Raw genomic sequence first — 14,253 nt, 5'->3', positions numbered from 1 at the left:
TCTCCTTTCACTAAAAGAAAAATTGAGGCCTGGCATGGACTATTATATATGCCTCATCAATGTCTACTCAAAACCAAATTATTTCATCTCTTGATTGATTATCACAGTGGTAGGAATACATCACAAAGTACAACAAAAAACATTGGAGTGATCCTTGACTCCCCATAGGGTACCTTCAGGAAAACTGGCCACAGAACCTAGATATGCATCAGAAGGGATCAGGTTCTGGATTTATAGTCTATTTTAGCTTTTTATGCTTTTAAACTCTTACAGAGATGGGGAACACCAATAAATTATGATGCAGTAAATAAGCCAGCAACTTGTAATGTGGAGCCAGTGAAATTCTGGAGTTCTGCACAGATGCCCCATTTCTTTCACTAGGTCAGCAATCACTTATCCTGAGTGCAGAAATACCAACACTGGAAAAGACATTAGGTGCCAAATTCTTTAGAATACAAGATACTGTAAAGTCCAGATCTAGCATTAGTCCTGAATAATATGTTATGATCAGTTACCTACTCTTTTTACTTTTTTTTTTTATATATAGCTTCAGGCCTATAAAGCCTCTGGTTTACCACAGGCTAGGAGAATAACCATGACCATTTTCTTCCATATGTGTATTTTAACCTAGCAGGAACACTCAACAGGAAATTACACTATAAAATGATACAAAATAATTTTCATGCCAGTCTCTCCATATTTCTATGAAGAAACATGAAAGATAACCACTTATAAAACAATTTCAAATACCAACAGTCAATCCGCTTGCAAAACCAAACTAGCAACCTTTGTTTAATCTCACAGTATGGATTCTGCTGCCTAGAACTCCAAGTGTTTGATATACCCATTCAAAGTTGGCTTTGCATTTCGTGCCTTGGCTCAGACATATGAGTCTGCACTGTATCAGGCCTGCCACCTTGTAAGGGAGAATAGTATATTAGTAACACTCATTTCCCTTCCTCCACTGATCAAAAGCTGTGGTTTGTCCCTTCATGGTCTGTGTGATGATGTTGACTGTTCCTCAGAATATTTCTTGCAATGCCACCAGTATTTGAGGACATATTTCCCAACTGTAAATAGAAACTATATCATTCTGGAAAGTGGAGATAGAACTGAGGACACTAACCATATTGATTTTTGTTGTGTTTATCTGCCTCTTTATATCTCTGTAAATCCCTAGTGTTTCTGATACTACTTTCTAACAGTGCATTTTTCCTGCTTCTCACTGAAATAAATGTCAGCAGATGACAACCTAATCTTTGCTGTTGCCATTTGGTAATTTAAATGCACTAAATACAGAACAGAATCTGATTGCAGAATCTTTTTGTACTAGCTTTGTGTTATCTTAACATCTTTTTCTGCTGTCTTACTAGGCTGAAGATCAAAAGCATAAATAGTAAACCTGTTAACAGCTTATACTTCAGCATTAACCACTTTTAAACTGTGATTCAGCAACCTTGCAAAGATGACAGGTAAAACTTATATAAGAATCACAACTTTGGCAAACATGATTAACCGCTTAGATTTAAGGGGTTTTGATAAGATTATCTCAGGGAAATATGAATAAACAGTCCAGAACATCATGCAGAATCACAGAATCATTTAGGTTGGAAAAGACATTTAAGATCAAGTCCAAGCATTACCCACTCTATACTATACTATTCCCAGCAATGTAAACTAATTTCTATTTTCTTGTACAAGGCCATTTTTTTGTCCTGTGCTGCCAACCCTTCTGTTTATTTTGGTCCATGCTTTTGGTGTATAAACCATCCATAGAGTTGGTTCAGCCTCCCTGTTCATTTCAAGATTAAGTATCTCAGTTCTGCTCCTCAATTCTTTTTAGCCCCTAAATCCATTTATACTGTATTTCCAGATACCCTTCACAAATATTTTCATAAAGACTAAGAGAGCCATAGCACCTTAAAAGAGGAGTTATGCTGCCTCTGGTGGTTCTTTAACCCCCATTTCCTCACCTCATTCACAGGGGATGCAGACTGTTGTCATGGGGCTCCAGGTCAGTGAATGTGCTGGTGGGGGAACATGGTCTAAAATCAGGCCTAAGGGTAGGAAATAACCTATATCAATTCACCTTTAAAAGAATTTGATAAAAAATAACCATAAACTGGCAAAGAAAACATGCATTTCAGCACTGTTGACTACTCTAAAAGTTTATAGAAGCTGTTCTAGATCTTGAGTAGCTCTGAGAATTAGGCTCAATACATAAGCAAAGCAATTTTTCAATACCTATAGGAAACCACAAGCCCCAAATACTAATGTCTGCAAGTAAAACAGAAGATTCAATGGCTAAAAATTTAAATGGTTGCTAGTAAACCACATGCCTTAAGACTTTATCAAGGCACTGTCAAATCAGAGAAAATCACGTTTGCATGAAGTTGTCACCCGTCACGTTAGATATTCATTTTTATTTATTGGAGCTTCATCTCTTGTGCAATGAGTGACTCAGGCTGCTCCAGGATCCAGCATCTTTCACAGTAATGGGTTCACTAAAGCTGTAGCACTGCTCTTGGCTTCTGCTCAGCAGTTGGCCTGAGGTTACAAACTGTACTGTTTATTGAGCCTCATTAAAACCACTGTCATGTGGAATCAGTTTTGCTTGGCTTTAAGAAAATGTAGAATTGCCTAAACATGCAATTGCTTTTGAAGTCAGAATGCTAAGTTTGTACCATATTCCAGTGATTCTAATAATGATTCTAATCCTATTCCATGAGCAATAAATGGTCGTGCGTGTTTGTTGGTTTAAAACCTGATTCTGCAAAGGCACTATTTATACTAAAATAATTTGAAGTCAGCTTGCAATTAATGTTGCAAAGCAATATTTTTCTAAGTAACAAAACTCAAATCCTACCCATGCAGGAGTTGCAAATGCTTTGTATGTGTCCAATACTTTTGGCAAGAAACGAAGTATTTTAAATTTCGTATTTTATGTTCAGTTCTGGCTAGCCTGGAGTATTTATTGAGCTGTTATCTCCCATACTATAAAGCAGTGACAAAGTGGGTTCTGCATGAGCGCTATTAAATATCCTCAGTATGCCATTACAACTGGCAGCCTTTTTGTAAAACAAGACCTTAGAAGCTTGTGATATACAGTAATTGATATAACAAGCCTGTGATATATTATCATAGTGCTCCTGCTCCAGAAGTGAGGCTGGCTTCTTGGAGACACTGAGGAGAAAAAAACTTTCCCCTAATATGTTTGTACATTCCCTTAGAACTATTTTATTGGTCCATCCAGAAAGGAAGTGTTAGAAAAGAAGTATGACAGTAAAGGGTATTTAAGCCATCATTATAAAGATGGTTAAACATGGTTAACAGTTTTAAAGTGGTAGAGGAACAGGTTTAATAAACATTTCTGAACCTTTTTTGCCATCATAAATTGTGATAAAAAACAAAAGAGAAAGAATGAAGTCAAGCTACAATAAGGAGATAATTCTGAGCAGTGACATCAATTAACAAAGAAATCATCCAGGCATTGAACTTACTTCTGCTAACATCAGCAGCAAAATTCTTGGCAATTTTGCAAGATTACATCCAGTGCAGGAAAATTAAAACTTCCTTATCAAACTAGATGCTGCAGTAATTTCCTTTGGGAGTAAGGCTCTTTTTTTTCTGAAGTTATTCCTATCATAAACTATATTTAAATGAACTTTTGCCTACACAGAGAATGGACTTCCCTCTCTTGTATTACGCAAAACTACTCAGAGCTGGGATTTAGCATTAACCTATATAACTTTTAGATGAAGGTCTAATCTCACGACCAGAAAGCCCACTGTTAACTCACAGGGCAATGCATGTGAAGGGAGAGTGGGGACCAGAAACAGGAATAAAGATATGTTTGGAATCTTGGGGTACAGCCACTGGGAAGCATTACTATATTCTCATAGACCCAAATTACCTCCATAATTTGTTAATCCAAAATTTCTTAACCCATTCTTCATTTTCTTTCTTTGAATTCTCTTCACTTCATCAGTTTTCACATTCTTTCCTGCACCTTCCAGGGAACTGCTCGACACTACTAAACATGCATGAAAAGTAGACTACCAAGCATATATGTCGGTCAGAAAAAAATCAAGACATGAATTTCATCTTGTATATGGAATACTTGATTACTCCTACATTTTTATGTAACTATTTTATGTCAAGACATAAAATGGAAGGAAGGCTGTGAAAATTCTCTGCTAGCTTATTCACAGGGGAAAATGTACTGCTTTCTTTCTCCTTTTATTCTGAGTTACATTTTTCTTCGTTACCAAGTGACTTTGAGATTCAAGAGTGCATCAGGAATTAGCTTTTCCAATGTGACATTATCTTTACATTTAATCCAGTGTTTTTCTGACTGCTTAAATTTAATGCCATTATGGTTCTTAACTGTAAATCATACTCAAGTAATCATGGTTTGCAAGCATGAAAAAACCAGATCAATTCAAGTATCCTTTCTCCAGATGAAAATCAGAACCTAAAGGAAGAAGTGGGTCCAGCATGGCTTATTGTTCTCCACTAATCCATCAGGCCAGAAAGAACTGTGAGAAAATAAATTCAAAGCACTTCAATGTCATGTTTGATATAATGATATCAATCTTGTGTTTTCCTTTTCCTGTTTGAAAAGTTATGCAAATTTCTTTTAATCTCTCTATCACTATGATCATTTCAAGTGAACAGTAATCTGATAGTCTGTTTTATAGACTCTTTGGAATATTCTTAAAAGTCTAGGCTTTCTTTTTTTGTATATAGCCACTATATCAAAAGTGGCTATTATTAAACTCCAAAAGAGAGTATAAAAATCAGTAATTTTAATGAAAGAAATCAAGAAAACTGGAACAACCCCACTCCACTTCAGGGTGGCACATAACCACAATGTATTAAAAAGAATTGGCAAATTAAAGAGCAAACATATGATGGAGATGGCTCTGCAGGAAGCAGTAATAAAGCGACACTTCAGCACTGAAAACCTCAACTCTCCTTTCATTATCCCAATGAAGCAAACATTTAACTATTGTTTAACAACAAGTACAAATGATCAGGAAAAAAATCAAAAACTCCTCTATTAGATGAAGTAGTTCTATGCTGAAATAAAAAGGCTCTTTATGACCCAAGAAAAACTAAAACAAAACTAAAGAGGCAAAAATAGCAATATATGTATTCATCTTGTGAGTAAATTTTCATTCAGTTGTACTTAAACACCTCATACAGAAGTATAAATTATTATGTTTTGACTGTGGTCCATTATTATGGCAGATGAAATGCCAGCTAACGTGACTCATTAGACCTTCATCTGAAAAGCCTCTCCTTCACTGCAGAAATGGGAAGTGGATGGAGTAGTGGGCTGTAACTATGATGCCTGCAGTCTGCTTTTTGCTTGGCCACGACTTCAGAACTGACCTTGGCTGATCATGTTTTCAGAATGGTTTATCATTTTCTGCCACTTTATTCTAACATGAGTTGTGCGATTTAGCCCCATTGCATAACAAGAGCTAAAACACCTCAAAAACCAGTGTACAAAACTACTGTGAGAACAGGGGTCCTATTACTGACAAGCAGGCAGTACCCATGAGAAAAGCCAAGGAAAGTTCCTTCCAGACCATTGTCAGCCAGAAGTTTCATCCCTTGAGCAATAGAGATTTTTCCTGTAATCCTTAGAAGAAACATCACATTGTCTCGACAAAATCCTTAGTGTTTTTTTACATCTGACTAATGTGAAGGCTTTTTTGAATTCCCTGGAAATTTTATCTGTGACATCATCTCCACAGGTTAATTAACTTTTTGTGTTTAAAAAAAACCCATGCATTTTCAGTAGACATAAACACCTTTTAAATTATTTGAAATGTTTAGGTCACTAAGTATGAATTAGAACATAAAATGCACTAGGGCAAAATGGACTTAGTTAGCCTTCCTTCTCTGGTTTTCTTCCTTTTCAGTCACCTTCTTCATTCTGTGGTCCACTATTCAGTTTTCCTTTTTCTATTTTCGCTTCAATTTTATTTTCTAAATTCAAACACTTAGAAAAAACTGAAAACTTATTACTACGATGTAAGACACCTGGAGTGTTTTCCCCGTATTTTAAAAGTTGCAATTTCTTTTGTCCTGTGTCATTCCTTACAAAATAGTCCTGAGTCTACTCATTTTTCTAGAGATGTCAAAATATTTATACATATGTAACTTCTCTGTCCCTAATTTTCATCTACTTCCACTCCTTTCACCTCTCTTTTCTCCATCTCCTTTCTTTATTCATTCAGTCTTCTTCTCGGCCTTCATTATTTGCTGTAGCACAGTGAGAAAAAAAGCAAGCCGAGTACCTATAATGAACTAGTGAACTAGTTGTGCTCAGAAAATAATCGTAGAAAATTTCACGGCCATTTAATGACAAACAGATGAGGAAGTCATTAGCATCTGCAGGTCTGTGTGGCACTGAGGTGTAAGATGCAGTTCTGGTTGAACAAAGCTCTCTTCTCTCGAAGCACCCCAGGACAGGCGTGGATAGCAGTGCCCATTTTAAGTCCAGGATCCCCATGATAGCAAGCCATGCCATCCACATTACAGAAAACATCTGTCATTATTTTCACCTCATCTATCATGGTCTTTAATAGCAAAAGACTCGGCACAAGCACAGTGAGAGACAAAAATCTGAGCCACACACTCGGTTCAGTATGTTTACTAAATACTGAATTCAAAGGTGGATATTAGATGGCTCTTTCACCTCTATCTGCCAAACATTTAAAAAATCGATTGGATAAAACTATCCATCCTGAAGAGCACAGTAGCTGTGAACATGCTGTAAATCCAGATTTTTTGCATGGCAGAAAGCTGCCCTTCCTAAATAAGGAAAAAACTGAAGGACGTTATTTTACTCTTGAATGCACCAAGTAGTTTCTGTTGAAGCTAATGTACTACTCACAGTGGTAACTGCTGCTCTTCATAATAACCAGCCATGGTCACTGGCTACTTTAGATAACACTCCACATTTGTGTAACACCCCATACACCTCATAACAAGTGCCATACTTTGTGGCACTCTCCCATGACCTGGGCAGCAGAACATTTAGCTACCCTGCACTTTGACACCTACTCACAAAACAGAGCAGGCCACCCTGTGGGAAGCTGGGAGTGTATACTTATTGTACCTATCATTCTCAATTCCTGAATCCTACAGATCGTCTTTCTGAGGCCAAATGTCATCTCTACTTCTTCACATTCAAAGCATACTCAGAGAGGACACCTCTCACCTCTCTGCTTTCCTATCTATTTCCTATCCTAGCAACTATTTCACTACCATTATGTGTAGAAAAAAGGGACAGGGGGTTGGGTTTTTTAATAGCATACAAATACAACTCTACACTTCAGAAGGAAAGAAAAACAGAAACACTATGCTGCACAAATATTACAATATACATAATTTTTTAATGTTCCCAAATATCTGACAGTAAGAATGAGATTTTTACCTACATAATGCAATTTCTTATTTTTCTTATATTCCCGTATCCCTGGTTTTACTAAAAGGCAATATTTTAAATTAAAGGGCCTCAGCTTCTTCTCTTCCTTGGGAGACATTCATAGAGATTACACTGGGAAGGGAAGAGTAGTGCCTGAAACCAGGTGGCAGCAGACCTATTCTGACCTTATTTTAGCTGAGAGGACCCACCCACCTCGATGGGTGATCTCCCTATAGTGGCATGTGGGTGCAGAGATTTCTCACAAGGAAGGGAAAAATGATACTGCAAATACATGCCTGAAATTGCTGGAGGTTCATGAGGCTGCAATATTGCTAGAAGTCACAGGCCATCAGCCTTTGCATGCATAAATCTGAGAGATTTTCATAAAGAAGGTACAGCACACAGTTAAAGCTTTTTGCAGGCATTACAAGGAAAGCCATTTGATCTTGTCATGATACAAACGCCTCAAAACATGACTTCAGTTGGTGCTTCCTGGCTGACTGCCTCCAGCTAATGATGCAAGCAGGAAGAACCATCTGAGAAATCCTTAATCAAAACACTAATTGAAAATGTGTTATATCCACAGGTCAAGGTCAACTTTTCTCCTTATGAAACAAGACAGCCAAAAGGACAATTTACTTAAATCAATAATCAGTAATACCCACAATGATTTACTGCAATAGTAGAACAACATGCACATTTAAAAGAAGAGTATCTCCTCATCTAGGTTACAAAGCTCTTTAAAATAGAACCAGAACAGCATTCAGTTTCCTTTGGTTGCAGTGAATAGTTTGAAGGTTGAAATTACATTCTCTGTTGATCACTGGAAGACAGGGATAGGGACAGACTATTGAAAAATTTCAGTGTCCTTTTGGCTGCCTTCCAGTCCCATCTCCAAGTGGCTGCTATTCTATTTAATGTAACTGGAGTCTACCCTTAGGATGAATATCTTTCTTCCTGACAGTTTTTGTTCTTTTTCAAGGCAGGGGAACAGCCACAGCCCAACAAAGACTGCCTCTTGAAGCCTCAGCCAAAGGGCTCGGGAATGGAACAAACAGAGCCAAAATGCTGCTGCATGACTGTCTTGCCAGTGAGTTTTTCTACACTTTCACTGAAAATGTAGACAATATAATAATTGAGGTTAGGATAATCCCAGAGACAGAAGTGTTTTTCAGCTGAAAAGATTTTAAAACAGCAATGAGTTTTGAGGAAAGTCTGTTCCCTATCTGCTATACATGACAAGTCAGAAAAAGATATAATCTTGCTGAAAGTTTGTATGCTATAACTGCTTCTTGCAGGAACAATGCAGACATATTTAATACAGACACATGCTAAACAGGCTGGTTGCATATAGGAGCTTTAGAATTTTAATCTGGGATTCCAGAACAAAATCCAACCTGTTTAAGAAGTCCTCAAAATCTTCACCCATAAAAGGTTATATAAATTCTCTAAGTGGACAGCCCAGGGTTAATACCTAATGTAATTACACCCTGTTTGTACTGACCAGACAGTAAAGTTATGGCACTGCACAGGTTCAACCCACACACATCAGTCTGTGTCTAACCTACAGTGCCTGCGGGGCACACACTACACATACAAGGGCACACTCCACTCTGTGATTCTTTTCATGGCCACTGATTCCAAAATTAGCCAAGCCCCAAACTGACCAATTTCTGCAGGTAGAAGTACAAGCTTCCCTGGCCTTCAGGCTTCACCAATTACCAATGCTCTTCATGGATCTTCTTCCTGCTCTGCACTGCAGATATTTGTGCGGCACAGAGGCTCTGAGGCACACAATAAATCAGTACCTTCTGCTTGTTATATCTGCAAGAAGCAAAACACTGAGGAGTTTAGCAGACATTTATGCTCCCCAAAATAGCCAGGACTGATTCACATTTACCCTGACTCACATAAGTTATCACAATCACATTACTTTCAGCAAAAACATCAGTTAAAGGGAATTTGTGTCAGGGCCACAAGCAAAGAACTCTTCCATTACAACATGCCTGTGCTGGGAAGTTGTTAACATCTACAGCAACTCCCGTAGGAAATGTCAACAGCAGCATCAGAAAAAAGCAAACATATTTGTTTGTCTAAATATTAAGAAGAGCCTGGAACAGCTTCTAAAATGTCAACAAGAAAACCACATTCCAAACCAGCATGATTTCTTTTTGTTGCAAACATAAATAATTCTTATGTTAGTTTGGAGCATAGTCGATGGGGAGTCAGCCTGGGTACCAGAGTGAAGCAGATATTCTTCTTCACAGTGTGCAAAGAGCATATTAATCATGCAAGTAGAAAGCCTTTTGAGGGAAAGAATAAAGATACTATGTCTCTTTGGTATAAGGAAAGTAAACATGTAAATGTCATGCTTTAGAAAAAGAGGGACGTCTAAGGGATGGTTAATATTTGACAGCTACTGTGAAACTGTTTTCTGTACACAATGATTGGTGGAATATCTTGCACACAACATATTGCTTATTTATTTTACATACTGCATAACACAGTCACAAGACTCTAGTACTGACAGTTGCACTAAAAACATCCCACTTTCCAAATTACAACACTCATAAGAAACCTTCCACATTTTATAATACATTAATCATTATTCAATACTTTAGTGTTCTTATTACATAATAGATATGATAGAACATCATTGTTACTTCTCATTATCTTTACTGTGTGATACTTAGCAGTGCTGCACTCACTGGCTGCATGCTTTTTTTTATTGCAAATAGACCTATATAAAATCAGCTGGAGATTCATTCCCTCTGCACCTCAGAAAAAAACCATTCACCTGTGTATCAGAGAGCAAGTGGCTGCAGATCCCATCCACTCCATCTGGAGAGAAGGGCTGCAGTGTTCAAAAGGAAGTTTCAAGCACAACGGATATCCAGTACAAACAGGCCTGGGATTTACTCTTTCCATAGAGTTTTAGTAAGTAGGAAGTGGCTTTAGAACATGGAAATAGAAACCAAGCCACAGCCAGGTATTGTCCTTTATTCAAAGCTTGTTTCTTACCCTGGACAATATCTGGAAAAGACAATCACCTGCAACACTCTAGATAGCCCCATATGGTTCTCCCTTCTCTAGCTAGCACAAGGCAAGCCCTTCTTGAGCTCTCCTTTCACTAAATCCTCTGTTAGCTACATCACCTCTCCACATTCAGGCCTACCAGCTAAACCCTATTTAGCCCTGTTTAAGCTAAAACTTCTCTAGCATGTCTCAGCCTTCCTGGAAACTGCCAAGAGAGGACACAGGGCCTCCACACAGGTTATGTGATAAACTACTCTTGTCACGGGATTTTCCACTTGAGAGTCTGGGATACACAACATCGTCTGATTCATTTAATATAAATAATTGACAACACTCCTTCCAGTTCAATAGTTTGTTTTCTATTGCCTTTATAAATAAGGACAGAACTTTAATAGAGTATAAATATGCAGTTGTGCTTCAAATATTTTAGGAATTTGCTATATAAAAGTAAAAATAAAGTCCCCATTAACAATAAAATGTAGTTATTCTGTCACTGTAATTTTCCATGCTTATCACATCTCCAATGATTTACAGGTTCTTTTCTTTTTTTACTTTTTTTAACAAGCACAAGGATATTTTTCACTCTTGAACACTTGAGCTGGAAGCTAAAAGTCAGGTAAGATGCTTACTCATCAATTAGTAATTAGGATTTTGCAGGTCAAGTTCTGCCCCAGTGTCAGCTATCAAGTTACCTTTTACTGCAGCCTTGTTAAATACTCTGTATTGATACTCTGATACTCATCCATACCCTGTACTGATAACCATAAATGTAACTACTTCCATCCATGGGAGTTGATGGTTACTAGACAGGAAGAGGAAATGTTATGAATAGAACTGAGCTCAACCCTTCATCTGAGTATGTTCAAGTGAAAACAAAGAAGTCCACTCACTGCCCTCACAGCTCTTAATGCCTTGCCTTAAGCAGGAACAAAAGCCCACTCCTGTGACTTTCGTGAACAGCAGACATGAGACCTAAAGACATAAAGGCAGTTCTATCTTTTTGTTTGGAGAAATCCTCCATTTCACTTGGAGTTAAAAGTACTAAGAAAAAAAATTATTCCAACTCAACAGACAGCAATGACAGAGCAATGAATTCTCCAGTTGGTGCTCACATTCCTGACAAAGTAGTGACTTGGGAGGAAAGAAAAGCTGGGACTCAGCATCCATAGCAAGGGGAATAGAAGGAATCCTACCTCCCCCGCCTCACACATTGATGCTGCATCTCTCCTGGATCCTGCTGATAACATATGCTCCTGAGGCATCTTCTCTTATTATCACAGACTGTGCAGACATGCTATGCCAGCCTTCTCTAGTATTCCTGGTCTCCTATAAACACCACATGGTTCCACACATTTAATATGCTTTATATCTTCAAAAGGAAGATATTATTTGGGGAATTTAAGGGATTGTACTTAATTCAAAGGAGGTTTATGAGCATTCTTGCTTAGAAGGTGTTTTGAGGATGAGCTATCTAGTAAGAAAGACCCATTAAATTGAGTAAGATGATTCTCAACATACTTTGAATAGAGTAATATGATTACTTTTTTTCTCAGTTGTGCCCCTCAGATCTCTAATTCCCACTGGAACAGAGGAAATACGCCCAGGAAAAAGCCTCTATTATTCTTCCTACCTGTGACTACAACTCAGCTTGAAGTTCTGCTGCAAAGACAGCTGGCAGCTGAGACAACATGGTTCTGACCACAGAGCAGTCTTGTTTCCAGCCTATAGTCTCTCTCTGCTACTGATATAAATATATTTTTCATGTAAATGAGTGAGTCTGGTCCCTAAAGATTACAGGGGGCAGGAAGAGAGCTTACCACTGTCTTGACAATATTTTGAGTCTATGAATCTCTTTATATTTCTCTTTGTGCAACTAAAAAAGGCTTGACAACAGGATTGGAGGTACCTGTAAAGTCAAGCACGTGCTTTTGTAGAACTAGGGACAAAATGTGAAGTTATAAGTACAGTGAAAAGGAATCATTATTTGAAGTCAAGTCTCCATTTAACCACATTTCATCTCATTATCCCCCATATATGCACTTTACTTATATAAAGTCCCAGGGACTTTCTTTTCAGTAGATAGGAACACATCTGCTGGGCCCATCAACATCCTGCAACACAACAACAACACAACACAACAACCTCCAGCCTGGAGTCTGGTGAGTCTGAATGTGTGATGGACAGGCAGCTACATAAGTCTGTGCCAAAGGAGTTGGGGAATACATACATCTTTTTAAATATAGCCTTTTTATTGAGGTTTTCATTTCACTTATTAGAGCTCAGTCGGGATGGCAACTGCATACCAAGTACCACTACATTTTAACCAGCAAGTCAGCCAGATCTGCAGATTTTTTGGGAATGCTACAGATCATTAACTCTGTAGTTAATGAAGTTCTGAGCCAAAAAAATGCCCCAAAATGTTAAGGGAGAGCTGTCCAGGAGTAGACTTGAGCAAATCCTTCACCAAGGTCACTGTATGTTTGGTACGCACTTAGTTATGCTTTCCTGTGTGATCTACCAGCCTAGAAGCCAATGGGTAATATTATCTTTACAACTTAGGCTTGATTTAAATTAAGACCTATTTAGTTAATTTCCCAGCAATTCAAGACACATTCAGTCAGCATTACATCATCAATATGTCTTGAAGTAGGGAACACAAGGTTTTGGCCTTGTTCTGGAGTTACTACTTTATGAGTAGACTTTTATGGTCAAACTTATACATCTCTATTTCTGCTTTTTGCACTCTGCCCATCTTGCTGTATACCAAAGTTTTGGAAAAAGTTATCAGTCCACCAGCTATTGTTTAGAAAAAGCCAACCACCCAATCAAACAAACAGCACCACATTGGCTAAATAAGACTCTTGTGTCAGCACACATAAATATGTTTTGTGACCATTCCAAGGCCCTGTTTCTGTTTAATTTAAATATATTACTTCTAATATAAATATATTATTTCTAAATATGAGAAAATTGCATCTTCCAGGAAGTCAACCAAGACTGCTGAAATGCAGCATAAATTACAGCATAACTCCTGACTCCAACATAACATTTCCAGTATCTTACAAGAATATTGGTTACACAGGCTCATCTTTTCATCCTGCTAGGCCCCAGACAAGACTGCTTCTTGCTCTAGAAAGGACACATTACAGCATAGCCAAGATACAGCATTAACACTCTCAGTTCACAAGCACTGTTACATAAAATTGCCCAAAATGATGGCACATAGTTGTAGAATCACAAAAGAGTTTAGGTTTGAGGGGAGCTTTAGCACTTACCTGCTCTAAAACCTTGCTCAAAGCAAAGTCAGCTTTGAAGACAGGACTGACTCTGAAGTCAGGAAGAGAGAGAGCCTTGTCCAGCCAACTCTTGTGGCTCCAAGGAAGGACATGGCTAGTAGGTCAACACAAGTCATTATTTTCTCAACTCAGCACCCATGAGATGGCACCAAAGTATTGGGCCCAGCACTTTGGGCTCCCCAGATAGAAAGACGTTGACAAATTGGAGGCAGAAGAAGTGGTTTCTCCATTCAGAAGCAACAGTATGAAATAAAACCAGTACCAATTTTTGGCCAATCTGGTAGAGACAGTTGCCTTTTTTGTCATGGGAAAATATTGCTTTTTAAGGTTCTAAGAAATGATTATATAATTTCATATATAAATTATAAATAATCTATATATTAATTTTTAATATATTTATATGTTTGTATATATTAATTTTATCATTGTTTTAAAGCATATAATTGATATACTAATTTTTATTTATGTTATAATTTT

General features: G+C 37.7%; 1 protein-coding gene across 1 annotated transcript in view; it reads right to left on the bottom strand.

Moving 5' to 3' along the window:
- The window catches only part of OXR1 (oxidation resistance 1), a 227,912-nt gene that overhangs the window by 193,978 nt on the left and 19,681 nt on the right, over nucleotides 1-14,253 (bottom strand). The gene's annotated exons all lie outside the window — the stretch shown is intronic.

The sequence above is a fragment of the Geospiza fortis genome, unplaced genomic scaffold (genome assembly GCF_000277835.1).
Source record: "Geospiza fortis unplaced genomic scaffold, GeoFor_1.0 scaffold200, whole genome shotgun sequence".
NCBI lineage: Eukaryota > Metazoa > Chordata > Aves > Passeriformes > Thraupidae > Geospiza > Geospiza fortis.
The sequence above is the reverse complement of the archived record's forward strand: the minus strand, read 5'-3'. Positions and strand labels throughout refer to the sequence as shown.